Below are 14940 nucleotides of genomic sequence, written 5' to 3'. Positions count from 1 at the left end.
GTCTTTTTTCCGCATAACTCTTTTGTCTGTCTCTTGAAGCTTTTAATCGTTCTCGGATTTGGACAATCTTCTCGGTAGTTTCCCTTATGATTTCCGGGCCAGTGAGAGTGCTGTCGGGTACTTGTCCTCTAGCTAGTTACGTGTCACCCACTTCAGCCCAGCACAGAGGTGATCTGCACTTACGCCCATAGAGGGCTTCGATTGGAGCAACCTTGATGCTAGTGTGATAGCTATTGTTGTACGAGAACTCAACCAATGGTAAATGGGTATCCCAAACCTTACTAAAATCGATCACACAAGCTCTTAGCATATCTTCTAAGGTTTGAATGGTTCTCTCACTCTGTCCGTCGGTTTGTGGGTGGTAGGCGGTACTTATGTCTAGTCTCGTTCCTAAAGATTTTTGTAGTGACTGGCAGAACCTCGAGGTGAATCTACTATCTATGTCCGAGATAATGGATATTGGTACACCATGCAGTCGCACAATCTCCCTAATGTAGGTTCTAGTCAGTTTCTCCAGCTTGTCTGTTTCCTTTGTTAGTAGGAAGTGTGCGGATTTGGTTAACCTGTCGACGATCACCCAAAATGGCATCAACTCCACCTGTTGCCTTGGTAACTTGATTTTTAATCCCATTGCAATCCGCTACCACTCCCACTCAGGTATCTCCGGTTGTTATAGTAAGCATGCAGGCTTTTTCTCTAAAGTTCATGATAAGACTCATCCTTGGCTCATCCATCCTCACCTCGTGTATATGAGTTGTATATAATTTAAATCGACAAAACCTTCGGTTGGGTGGCTCTGCCCCAAGTCCACAACCAGACAAGGAACAGGAAGTAGGGCGGAATCACACATCCTCAATCTTGTTGAGTCTAAGTTATATGCCACTCTTGCATATACAACTAGCAGCGATAGATTAACCTAATGAGTTCTTATACTCTATTCTTGAACTTGACCTGCAGTGCAAGTGGTCTTCCTCGGAGATCCTTTGGGTATGCTACGGGTGGTTACTGACTTCCGAGACTTCTTTGGTGCTTTCTATTTCAAGTTTTCTATCTATTGAGCCGGCTAGAAGGTGTGGTACCCCTCGCATGGGTACTTCTGAAGTTTTGAAGTGAGAGATGGTATAAAAGTTTGCGTTATGGATTGGAAGAATCTCATCTGACAGCTAATTAAGAAAAAAAGTTCTTTCACACGGCAGAAAAAAAAAAGAAAAGAATTTTTTTTTGCTAGGTAAGGATTAAGCCAAACCATGTCGGATGAGGTTGTCGGAACTTCTCAACGAAGTAGATATTAAGTTATTCTGGAAAAGATGATTACTAGGATGATGAGCAATTCTATGTACATGAGTTTTCAGCGCCTTCAGTTTTATTCTATTATTTTGCTACGAATCCCCTTTTTAATTCAAAATTGGCGGATATTACTAATACGAGGGTTCTGATAATTTGAAACTATGAACTTTCACGGAATGATTCCTACTAGGTCTCTCTATCATTGCTTGGTGTACACAAGTCATGTATAATTAAGATTGGTAAGACAGTTGACTGAGCAACCCTGCCCTAAATCCACAACCAAACAAGGAACATGAAATGAGGCGGGATCACTCACTTTAAATCTACAAATCTTAATTATAAATGTCCCTAATGTTTACACTAAGCCATCATAGCTTACCTGATAGGGTTCTCAATTTTATATGAATGCTGTGATTTGGTTCGAATGAAAGAGTAATTATAAATTATTGGGGTTTGGAAGCGTACCAAACTATAGCAGGGATGATGGGGGTATTGACTGCCCCAGCTTGTTGCCCTTCGGTAGGTCCTTGAGTTGAATAACTCCCTTTCTTGTTCTCGAACTTTCGTTTCAGAATATTAGGTTTGAGGTTTGGAGTGTCTTTACAAGTAGGCACTTGTTGCTGAAATTGGTAATCATCACGATCGGGATTGCCGATCACATTCCCACTAACGTTTGCGTTGTTATCATTAAGGTGAGCCATGACAACTGCTACAGCTGATGTGACTGCAAATTGAAACGTATCCGCATCTATCTGAAGGATTTGTGTTTTATCGGAGGGTTGGTTACGTTTCTTCGGAGGCATGATTCTGTTACAAAATGAGAAAATGGGCTCGTGAGCGATTATGGTTGGCTTTAGATGTATTCTAATAATTTATATTAATATAAATTTTTTTGTTTCGTCATACTGATCTCAAAGATTTGACCTACATCCCTATGATGCAGTCCTGGTAAAAGAGTAGAATGAAGTTTCTAGAATGGTTACCAGACGAGTGTCATTCGAACGAAATTATCTTTGGTTGGTGGATACTATGATTCAATTTTCGAAAAGATTTGAAAGTAATTCGTAATAGAGTCTACAATAAATCGACTTATGAATTTGAGAAGTAATCACTCTCGATTGAGATTTCGTGATCCGAATTATTGTTATTAGCCAATACAGGAAAAGACGATAAGTTCGAATCCTAATGTGAGTAATGTATTCATTAACTCACTAAGTTGCATTATTTATTAGTTATTACTGTGACGAAAAGGCACTCAAACACTTTGCATGAAACACACGTGGTTCTCCTCTGTTCTCCGTTCTATTCTGGGTGATAATGATTTGTTCTCTCCTGGTATTTATAGGGTGTCCTTCTCCTTCGTAGGTATATTGAATTTCTGTGTTGTCTTACTTCTGATTCTTACACTGATCTCCGTCACCTCATAATGAAGAGTTCGAATCCCGGAAGTTCATGCGATTGTATGTTTTTCGTTTTGTTATACTGTTCTCGATGATTCAACCTACATAACTGCTACGATTCTATAGAACTGTAAAAGCATTTAAGTTATTAAGGCAGAATATTGACGTTAACATCTTAAGTTGGTTCGGTTTTTACGCGGAGGCATCTTTTACTATAAAGATTAAAAGATGAAACGATTGTAAGATATCAAGAATGAACATGAATTTGATATCTCATAACTAAAACACTTAGTTTGATAGGGATTTTGTAAGGAATTGGAATTAGGAGTTTAATACAAGTACAACTTATAACAGAATAATGTGAAATTGAGTGGTTATTTTTCAAAATGTAAGAAGTAAATGTCGATTGTACAGGTGTATTAAGTACATAGAGTTTGGAAAACTTGTCCTTAAACAGGTCTATAATACACCACAATTTTGGGAAAAACATCGACATTAAAATGACCTACCGAAAATGGATTTTCGCGGTCGAACTGAAAAAGCATGAAAAATAACTCTGAGACATCTCCGAAGACTTAGACTATAACCAAAAGAGTAAACAGAGGGCGAGTAGAGTATGATATACTTTCTACTAGATTCATCCCTGGATTTGGCTAACTGGTGTTCTCTTTCGAATATACGCCTATCTTGTATAACATGATGTTCTCGTAATCGTTGCACTTCGGCTTGCGAAGCCGCCAGTTCTTCCTGCAAGAAGTTGGTACTATCCCTTGTTGCGTTATGATTGTCTTCCAGGTTGCGAAGACGGACAGCGTCGACACCAGTGGTAGCCTCAATCTGCACCACTCGGTCGATGATAGCTCTTCCCTGTTCCGTGTTGCGAGAAACGCGACGAACCAGCACATGAAGTGCTCTATCTGCTGAACCTCCAGCTTCTAGATTGTAGAAGCTTCGGTCTCCTTGGTAGGGGAATTTTGACCTTGTTCATGACTCTACCTGTCTATGTTTATGGCCCACAGAGGCGTGGGGCCTTGAAAGTTCGGATGAGGGTTTGGGTTCTGAGTAACTGGAGGTGGATTGTTAGCTTTTGATCCAGAACTGTCGTCCTCGTGAAAGACTTCAACATAATCATCGTCTAGGGGAAATTGTAAGCTCAGCTTCTGGTTCGGCACCGAGCCAACCAACATTCTCTTGATTAGGATAGTACGAATCTCTGGGAGGATGGAATCCAGCCATTTTTATCTAAGCGAGAATAGGGATAAGAGAAATATAAATATAACTTAAGGGTAAGAAGGTAATTTTTGTGATAAGACCTACACCGGGTCCTCCTATAATTACCTTGTGTATACAAATCACATACAATCAAGATCGAATAGGTCGTTAGATAAGTAGCTTCACTTTAAGTCCACATCCAAACAAGGAAAAGGGCCTAAAGCGAAATCATAAATCCTAAGCCTATAAAAATCTCAATCATGTGTAACTTTAAAGTATGCACTTTGCAATTATAGACCTGCTAGTGAAGGTTTTTAGTTTTTGAATAAGATTTTATTTATTTGACGATTCCTAGTTCTAACTAAATATCGAGGTTCACACGATTATTACGGTTCTTATAGTACTATAAAATACTCCTATAGTATTTCAAATTCGTAAGTTTGATTCTAGTATTTTCTTTGGTAAGTTTTTGACTTGTTGTTCACTATTACTATTCCTCGACATAAGTTGGTCACATCTTGGATAAATATAGTTGATCAGACTATATTCATCCTCGATCTGATTACATACCCCGAGGCCTAATCGTAGTGTTCAACTTGTCTTAATACTTTTATATAGGTTTGACTATGATACTAGACCGATGCATGCATGTACTTATACTTTTATAAAACTAGCATTTTAATTTATTAAAAGTATAGTTTGTGAAAACGTTTTGTCAGAGGGTTTTAGTCCCTTTGCATTTATAGTTTGTATATCTTATGTGGTTTGATATACTTAGTTCACTATAAACAATGCTCTGATACCAATCTGTCACACCCCCAAACCAGGATGGCGGAAACATTCGGGGGCGGATGACTTCATGTAGTATCATAACAGTTGAATATTTGTAAAGAAAGTAAACACAACCATCATAAATATAATTTAAAAGTTACATTGTTGAATACAATACATGTCTCAAAATAAATTACAATATGGTGATTTAATAAGTTTTAAGACTGACGTCTTAGCGTCCCTTCTCCAAAAGCTGAAGATTTACCTGTATTACTGAATCCCTGAGAATACAAGCAATTTTGAAAGAATATCAGCATAAAGCTGGTGAGTTCATAAACATTTAGTTTTGGTGGAAAATGTTCTTTGATCCTTTTGAAAAGTGTTCCTCAAGAAAATCCCATATTTTCTTAATAAAAGCATGTTTGAAACCCATTCCTTCCATGACTTCCAGATTTATACAGAAACGTACAATCCAAGGAGTCACGGAATGAATATGAATATCCATTAGTTCAATGTTAAACCATCTGTTTTTGTTAATATTTTTAACATGGACCATTTGTGTATTTTTTTAAACAATAACATTTTCTGTTAGTTTTTTTTTTCTTTTTTTTGAAAAAAAAATAGGAGCCATTTGTGCATTTTTAGACAGGGAGCATTTATGTTAATTTTGTTTAAACGGTGGCTATTTGTACATCCATCACAAAAAAATAATAATAATAAAATAACAAAAAAAATAAAAAAATCACAAGGGTCATTTATGCATTTCTTTTTAAATAGGGACCATGACGGTTATTACAAGCGTATTTATTTTATTTTTTGAAATAAGACAATTGCAAGTCTTTTTACAATAAAAATAATCCAAATTATCACTAGAGTTGTAAGAATTGTTTATTTTTCAACTTTTTCCCTTTGAAACATCAAAACTCACTATAACAACAAATAAACAAAAAAAAAAATACAACAAATTACAAGTAGATTCGTCTTCAGTCATGGTTAGTAATATGTCGTTTTCTCTTACATCATAAGTAAAAAATGCTTGAATGTACTTATATGTGACGAGACAGGTTATCCAATTAATAAAACAAAAAAATATTGTTTTAAAAAAAGTTTTTCAACGATTTAATGTATTTTTTTAGATATTTTAATAATGCCAATAACTCTAAGTCTGTTTCTATTACTTTATCTTATTATTATCTTATTATTATTATATCGACATTTTATATTATTATTGTATCAGCATTTTATATATTTATATATATTTTTTATACGTTCTCCGCGTTTTATACGGATCATAATATGATTATTCTTTATTCTTTAAAACTATCATGTCTTGAACTATTTATAGGAAAATTAATTAGACGTTTTGAAATTACAATCCAGATATATTTTAGAGAATCATAAAAGTTTCTTAATAACCTACTAGCCGTTTACCCGCGCCAAGCGCCGGGTGCATATATTTTATTCAAAAGATAAATTGTAGAGACGATTAATTCTTTTGCACAAATAGTTTACTACATATAAACAATTATCAGTATAATTAAAATAATAATATATAAATGTACACTCTTGATTACAAACCCGATTATGTCAAACTGTGCAAATGTTAAAATAATAATATATAAATGTACACTCTTGATTACAAACCCGATTAAATATTTGTTTGTTTCAGTATAATTATGATTTATGTTGTTTTTTTGTCACAACAGACAGGTAACAGATAAATCGACACTTGGGTAACAGATAAATCGACACTTAGGTAGCCAATATATAACTCACAGGAGCTCGATCCACTCCAAATTTCCCATCTTTTTCCACCTTTTCACTTTCTCTCACCTTTGACTTTGACTCTGACTCATTAACAACCCCTAAAATCCCCCTTTGTCTCAAACTCTCCCAAGAAACAACTGCTTTTCGCTTCATCTTATGCCCCCACACAACACTATCCTTATCCCACCTTTTTACCTCATTAAGCAACATACTTTCATTCTCTTTCACATCATCTTTCATTCTTGGAACAAAAAATTCCGGTTTTGCCCCTGCCACCGCCATTCTTGGAACACCAAACACGTTCACAAACGAATAAGGAGCATCATGTCTTTTTTCCCATTTGAAGATGAAAAAGCAGACAAGAAAACATCCTTAACATTTCTCATGTGGGTCCCCGTTTGACTTTGACTTTGACTATTCAAGGTCCTACTACCTTTTGAAAGTCCAACCACTACATGATCTGTTTTAGGCCTTAAAGATTCCACCTTTTTGTCTTCTAACATTCCGGGAATTGAAGAGAATGAAAACTGACCTTTGATGGAGATGGAGGGTAGGATCTTGGGGGTGGGGTGAAGTTTTTTTGGAGGGAGTTGACTTTTTTCGGGCGGTCAACGGCTGCCCCTTCGACCCATCTGACCACTGCGATCCGTGAAGTGCGATTTGGGTCGTATTCGATTCGTTCAACTACACCTACTGATGAAGTGTTGCGTTTTAGGTCAATTGTTCTTTGTGACCGTTTTGCCCCTCCCCCTCCGTGGAAAATTGTGATACGACCCTTTGAATTTCTACCTGCTGACTTGTCTTTACCTGTAACGAATTGCCTAAGTGGCCTTTCAGAGCTCACATGTTGAGCATCTGTAGGAATATGATAAAGTCAGTAAAACTGTTTTTGTTTGGATAAATCATAGATGAATTTCAGATAACAATATAATCAGTAATGTTCAAATCCTAAGCACCACATCTCTACAATCAAATTAAGAAAGCTGGAAATGACATCTCTCTGGTACTGATTATCCATCTTGAATTGAAAATATGCAGCTTTAAATACCAATTTCTTTTTACTTTATCAACATATGATTCATTCTTTCAATATATTTGCATTTTTACATGTACAAATAAGTGTTTACTGAAATGTACATGAACAAAATCAACTCTTTTTATTTAAAAGAGTATACCAGGGTCTAGGAATGCTAAAGAAAGTTTCGCTTCTGATGTCAAAAAGGTTGTTTCTTACTGTAAAATTGAAGTTAGGGTTCAACAAGAAGAGCAACAAGCAAACAAATTCAAAAAGTCATCTGTTTCATCAGCAATTCATAAAACACGTGTTTTCGGCATTACTATTACCAAATTAACACTCTGAGAGAACCAATATCCCAGCAAAGCCGAAACCTCAAAAACAGAACTTTGCCTTGGGTGACTACCGATACCCTTAAGCATTTTGACCTTATACAAACGTGGGTTTTGAGGCTAGAGACACACAGACGACACTCGAACATGTAATAATTTGAAAGAGCTAGGTTTGACATCAAAACTGGAACGAAGAATCTGTATTTGCACATTAATTCCGACATCAAATTCAATCTTCATTGAGCCCCTTTTTCAGATTCATTTCTCTTGAACATGACAATTTCAACTTCGAATTTGCATTTAAAAAAAAAAAAACTTACGGCTGATAGAGTGCTTGGATCTCATCTGAAAGCTGCTAATCCTCGAAGTAATCTCAAGCGAGTGGTGCGAGTGTAGAGGACAGAGGAGATAAAAAGAGAGCATGGTGGCTTCCTGTCACCGAAAAAGTGTTGCGAGAGCACAGTAGGTGGCGGGGACGGCGATCAGATACAGATACAGTGAGTGGTGCGAGGTTGGAGAGTGGGTGGTGATTCACTACCGATGGTGATGACGCCGATGAGTTAGGCGGATGAGGTGCGATGTCGGCTTTTCAAAATAGGGTTTTTGCTATTTGTTTGAGGGAAAATGCGAGTGTAGAGGACAGAGGAGAAAAATAGTATGTTTACTTTTTTGATTCAATTTATGAAACGTCAATGTTAATGCCATTAATTTGTCAAACGAAAATGTGAATATTTAATGCAATTAATTTGTAAAACGGAAATGTGATAGGAGTATTAAAAGGTATGAATAAATTGATTGTATATTATGCAGTAGGTGTAGTACCTCTTAAATTTCAAGAAATGAGCAATATCCTTAATAATATAGTAAAGATAAAGATTTACCAAACATATATATGTAACTTTATTGATATTTAATGCTATTTTATTATTATTTATTTTTAAACGATAAATTTAACCTACTTCTAAACTAGTCTTAATTCCACGGGTCTATTAGAGGATTTAAACTATCAACCTACTCCTAATAATGATATTCTACTAGGATTTCAAAAATTGTTGAAGTTCTTCGACTGAGTTTCTAAAGAAGTTTAGAATACTAATGGTCTTCTATTTCTATAGGGTCAATAGAAACTTTTATATAATCTTATCAAACTATTTCAATGTTTTAAAACCCGGGTCGACCCGGCCGGTTCAACCGGTTGGACCGTGACCCGGGATAAAAGGCGGATCAATTGAGAACGGTTTTTTGTAAAAATACGGACCGGATCGAACCGGCCGGGTTTCCCCTAAACCGCGGTTCGACTGCTTATGTTGAACCGGTTAAAACCGGATTGACCCGTTTTAATAGGGTTTGGATAGTTGGATACAAGTAGCGAACGCCAAAACAACGAGTCGTTTGCGGTTTCTTCAATGTTTCTTGAATGTTTAAACTTTGTGGACATCAAATTATTGATTTTATATGTTTATGCATTATACAGGAAAGTAAAAATATATAAAAATAGAAAAAGATCATAAACCGGGTTGACCCGGTGGTTCCACCGGTTGAACCGGTTGACCCGTGAACCGGTCATCACACCGAATCAACTAAAAACCCGGGTTTTAAAACATTGAACTATTCATTTATTCCAATAAAACTCGAAGAAAGAGAGAAAATGAATATAAAAACTACTTTTTATTAATTTATAAATACTCACTTCTTACATGATCAATTATATATAACTTAAGGTAAAATGTCTAAGCTTAGCTATTAAACCAACTCAATTACTATTTCTATTTTTTTTTCTTATCGGTTTCGGATTAAAAGCAAGTGTAAAATACTACTAGTAATTAAACCTAGCTAGACCCTTCTGTTTATAGGGTTTTATTACGTACTATCGGAACTTGCGGCTTGCTCCGGATACCATAATCGGTGGTGCAATGGGCTGCATGTCTTGATCAATAACCTCACACTCGGGCAAAGAAGTCGGGTATCTGTCCGTATCATAGCAATACGAGTATGTCATATACTGTGCCCTATACTCATGCATTCTTCTTCTTTCGTTCGCGGGAATACCATCAGGAGATATATCATAGCGCCTGCATTCAGTTTGCAAAGACTGGGAAGCGTCAACCTGACACCCATCTATGATGAACTTGGTGTAACCCGTAACAAAGGGGCCTTGCTGGAAATCAGCTCTGTACTCACCTTTGTGGGTAGCCCAGTCTGACCCATCCCAAATTGTGCCATACATATACATGGGCTTAGATGGAAAATCACCACCCATTCCTTCAACATTCGGCACCTCCCTGATGGCTAAATCATCCACAAAAAAGATAACCCAATCTGTATTCCATAGAATACCATAGTCGTGAAAATCTGTAGAAGGGTCAAAGGGCAACGTGTATCTTTCTTCTCTGCCTCTATGGATGCTTCCGTTGCCGTAAAGATTGGTCTGAAGAACCCACTCTTCTCCTGCGATATGACCAAGAAACTCAAAATCAATCTCATCTCGGTAGTAATTACTGTTTTGAGCATAGAAAGTAACAACGACACCGGCACTATATTTGTTGTCTGGTAGCTTGATGGAGGCAGTGAACAAGCCATGATTGTATGCATATCGTGAAACAAAACCCGACCCTGAAGTCGAGCACTGACTCATGGAGATATGGACGGATTTACCATCGTCGGATGGTTTGACGTTTTGGTATCCAAAGAGTGGGGAGAAAGATTCGGTGAAGGAGGTGGTGGAAGGATGGAGTGAGAAAGAAGGTATAAAGATGGTGATGACGCAAAGAATAACAAGTGGTAGATAAGTAGAGAACAACATATTGATTATTTCAGCGTTAGAAAAGATTTTGTGGGTATATATAGATGCATATATAGAGCAGATAGTGCGTACATTCATGTAAATATATACACACACATTAATGATGTATAGTATAGGATTAGAAGGGTAAGTTAGACAAGACAAGAAACATATATAATAAGAATATGAACTGCAACAAAAGACTTTCAAATATGCATACATTGGTAATTTCATTCCAGCTACCAGTCATTCACTTTCATATATCACATGAAATAATCTATTAAATGGATCAATTCGTTTTTAATATTGATCTAAAACTTTTCTGAAAATTTTCTAAATAATCATTCCTATATCATGATCTTCACGAGCTAGAGCAAATTACAAATAAAGCAAAATATTTTGCACAAATTTCTGTTTTACTGGCCTTAATTAATCTTAATTAAAGTATAAGGACAAGAAAGTCGATTACCTAAGATACAATCTAAATTATTCGCCAACTTAAGCCATTATTTGGTAACTTTTTATATTTATAACAAAATCCCCTCCTCTCCCTTTTTTTTTTTTTTTTTTTTTTTTTTTAATAAAAGAGTACGTACCATACAGCGACATGGCTTTTCCTCAGCTCATTTTGTCAAAGTCAATTACCCAAACTGCCCTTATTAATCTTCCTGAAATGAAACTTCCTATTCTGCCCCTGTTGATACATCCTGTCAATCAGTTAAATAAGATAATCCGATGATACCTTTATATTCGGTTTTCCCTCCTCTTTTGTTTCAATATGAACAGGCTGTCAAACTTATAGCTGGCAACTAAAAATCCGGTCACCATATTTAACTAAAAAAAATACCATCCGATAATACCATTGAATGTTGCCTTATTTGCTTCAGATTTTGTTATTATCTATTTCCTGCATGTATTTTTCAAAAGGAAAACCATTAAACATGGAGTATTCAATTATAAATCGAAATTTACATACAAAAATTAAATATTCCAACTAATCGCAGACTTATGTAACGTGATAAACATAAACATAATATCTCCAAATTTGAATTTGAATAGGATTTTAAACGATTTCCTAGGTTAAGCTCATGGTATTTCAAATAAATAGTCCTCACCTTTCTCAATTTTGCCTTCACACGTCCATTCCTTCACAAATCCACTGGAGTAACAGAAGAAAAAAACATCAAGTTCAATATCAGTTTCATACGTGAAAGTAGTGTATGTCCTTTGTCTGTTTAAAAAACCTCTTACTATTGATTGTTATTGTTCTGATCATGGTAAACACAAACTAAAATAAATTCTTATGAAATTAATAAGAACAACAATTCAATATAACAAAGTCATATATGCATTATGATACAACAAAAAGTCTATTGGTGTTTCATGTTCATAAAATTGACTGTTACATACTAACTTATTCATCAATGTATAAAAGATATTCTATGGAACTTTGTCTGTTTTTAAGAAACAGCAACTTGCAAGGAATAGCAACATACTTTGGATTTACTGTTATTTCTGTTCTTTTTTTTGGGAAAAGTACATAGTTTGATGTTATTCCATATTTGATTGTGTGAAAGGGCCTATTATTTCGTGATTAAAAGAATAGTAATGTACTTTCTTTTTCTTTTTGTTTATATATAACAACATATATGCAATTAATTTTTTATTTTATTTTTTATGCTTTTAATATCCGGCATCTATATCACAGGATCCTTTTTTTCATTATCGTGGATTCATATATATTTGTTTATGTTTGATGCAATTTATTGTTATTTTTTTAGAAAAATCCAAAGTACAATGCTATTTATAGATTTATCTAACGTTTTGGTTACAAATGCATCAAAAATCCTGTGTCATTTAACATTTCTGTAAAAGTAATGTCAATTTATCATTTTTCATGTTGTTCATGCCATTGGGAATATTTTGTAGACAACTTATCACCAAAAGATCCATTTGTGTAAAAAAATCTGCCATAGGGACCATTTCTATAACAGTTTCATACAGGAACAACTATATAATTGCAATGTATAATAGTATCTGTTCTTGATTAATCACAACTATTATAACTGATTTTATATTATTATCATATTTTTTTTTGGAAAGGGAACTTCCCTAACGAGGGTTTCCGGGCCAGCTTTCGCGCACCGACTAATCCCCCGCTGCAAACATGAGACTTTGTCTCATGTCCTGGAGTCACTGCAGGCGAACCTCCATGGCCACAAGGGCTGAGTAGTGCCAGGATTTGAACATGGGTCAATAGGTTATCCACAATCATATTTAATATACAAACAAAGTACATTGCTATATCTGGATTTTAAGTAACTTATAAACACTGTTATTTGTTGTGTTTAATTACATTTGTTTACCATTTAATTTCAGAATAATGTCTACTACGAAAATTACCTACTTCAAAGACATTGGAGTAGTATCATATGATACAACCTTATAAAAATTTCATTACATATGAGTAACTCCTTACGTTATTTCCCATTCATATGGTCGAAAAAAGTTTGCATAATCTTTAACTACAAATTCACAAACAGAGCATAAGTATTTAAACCTAATGAACTTACAAACCTAAACCTAATCACACATTAATTTTTTTTAACGACACATATATTAAAAACAGAAACTAGCAAGAAGCTAGCACAAATTACAAATTACAAGCAAAAAACAGAGAAATAGACCAATCCAACAAGCAACTGTTTCTAAACATCGATCTATTCTTAAACCAATTAAAAGATAACAACTGGATTTTATCTGCCGCCTTAAGAGATGAACTTCTCCTATTGCTGAAGACCAAAGCATTGCGAGCTTTCCAAATATCCCACACCACCGAGTATAAAAGTGTGAACAAAACTGAGCCACTCTAGACTCATTAGTACAAAACTGAGCTTTATCCACGAAAAAATTCGTCATTATAGACATTTTTTGTCGGCTTTTTTTTCATTCAACATGAGAGGAAATGTCGTGTCATTGAAGATAAGTTATACTTTCGTTCGATTGTGGTGAGTATAACCCATGAAAACTCGTTATTATAGGTCAAAACCGTCATTATATGGTAGGATATTTTTGGAGATATATCTATCATATTAAGATAACCGTCATTAATAATACACCTATAGTGATGTGTTTTTTCCTATAGAGTGGCAAATGTTTACTTATAGTAACCGTTTATAAATATTATCACGGCCATTGTTGATTTTTAGAGACACAAATGTAATTAAGATGTCAGCATAAGCTATCTTTACTAACATGTTTAATGGTTTATCATTACAGTTGTTTACATACACCCACAAATAAAAATTCAACCCGTCACCAACTAATATTATGATTATTGATAATTTTTGCTGACATGTTTAATATTATGTCGTGAATATTGTGTACATTTATGCAGTCATTGGACAATTAGACAGTGACCATAAAATAATTATTGTGATGTGATTTTTCCCTATAGAGTGATAAATGTTTACTTATAGTAACCATTTATAAATATTATTGCGGTCATTGTTTACTTTTGGAGACAAAAATGTAACTAAGTTGTCAACATAAGTTATTTTTACTAACATTTTTAATGGTTTATCATTACAATTGTTTACATATACCGACAAATAAAAATTTAACTCGTCACAAAAAATGATCTGTACTCACATGTTATTTCTTTTATTATGATTGTTGATAACTTTTTTTGACATGTTTAATATTATATCGTGAGTATTATGTGCATTTACTCACTCATTGGGCAATTAAACTGTTACCATCAAATACTTATGATGTGCTTTTTCCTATAGAGTGATAAATGTTTACTTATAGTCACATTTATAAATATTATCGTGACTACTCTTTACTTTTGGAGACACGAGTGTAATTAAGTTGTCAGTATAAGTTATCTTTACTAACTTGTTTAATGGTTTATTATAACTATTGTGTACATTCACTGACAAATAAAAAATTAAGCTGTCACCAAAAATGATCTATACTCATGTGTTATTACTTTTATTATGATTATTAAAAAATTTTAGTGACATGTTTAATATTATATCGTGAGTATTATGTGCATTTACTTACTTACGTGCAATTAAACGGTGACCATAAAATACTTATAGTGATGTGTTTTGTACTAATAATAATTTTAAAGTTATTACATAAAAAACAACATATATATATATATATATATATATATGTATATATATATATATATACACTTCTTTTAGTTCTACTCCTTAGGTATTTTACTGTACAAATACTTTCCTTAGGTATTTTACTGTACAAATACTTTGGGCTGTTTTTCCTTGGGATTTATTATTATCTTCAAGTATATGTACATTTGGATCCTGTAACAATAAAAAGTTAAAATAGGGTTATACATGCATT

The 14940-nt window shown here is 34.4% G+C and overlaps 2 pseudogenes; both read right to left on the bottom strand.

Annotated features, from left to right (window-relative positions):
* Positions 1 to 6422: 6422 nt before the first annotated feature.
* On the bottom strand, positions 6423 to 8207 carry LOC145104509 (large ribosomal subunit protein uL2mz, N-terminal part pseudogene; annotated as a pseudogene).
* A 1375-nt stretch (positions 8208 to 9582) lies between these two features.
* On the bottom strand, positions 9583 to 10587 carry LOC145104508 (putative xyloglucan endotransglucosylase/hydrolase protein 30 pseudogene; annotated as a pseudogene).
* Positions 10588 to 14940: the final 4353 nt, after the last annotated feature.

The sequence above is a fragment of the Lactuca virosa genome, chromosome 4 (assembly GCF_052849685.1).
Source record: "Lactuca virosa cultivar CGN04683 chromosome 4, Lactuca_virosa_CGN04683_v6, whole genome shotgun sequence".
In the NCBI taxonomy this organism is placed as follows: domain Eukaryota; kingdom Viridiplantae; phylum Streptophyta; class Magnoliopsida; order Asterales; family Asteraceae; genus Lactuca; species Lactuca virosa.
This window is presented reverse-complemented; position numbering and strand designations above follow the sequence as displayed.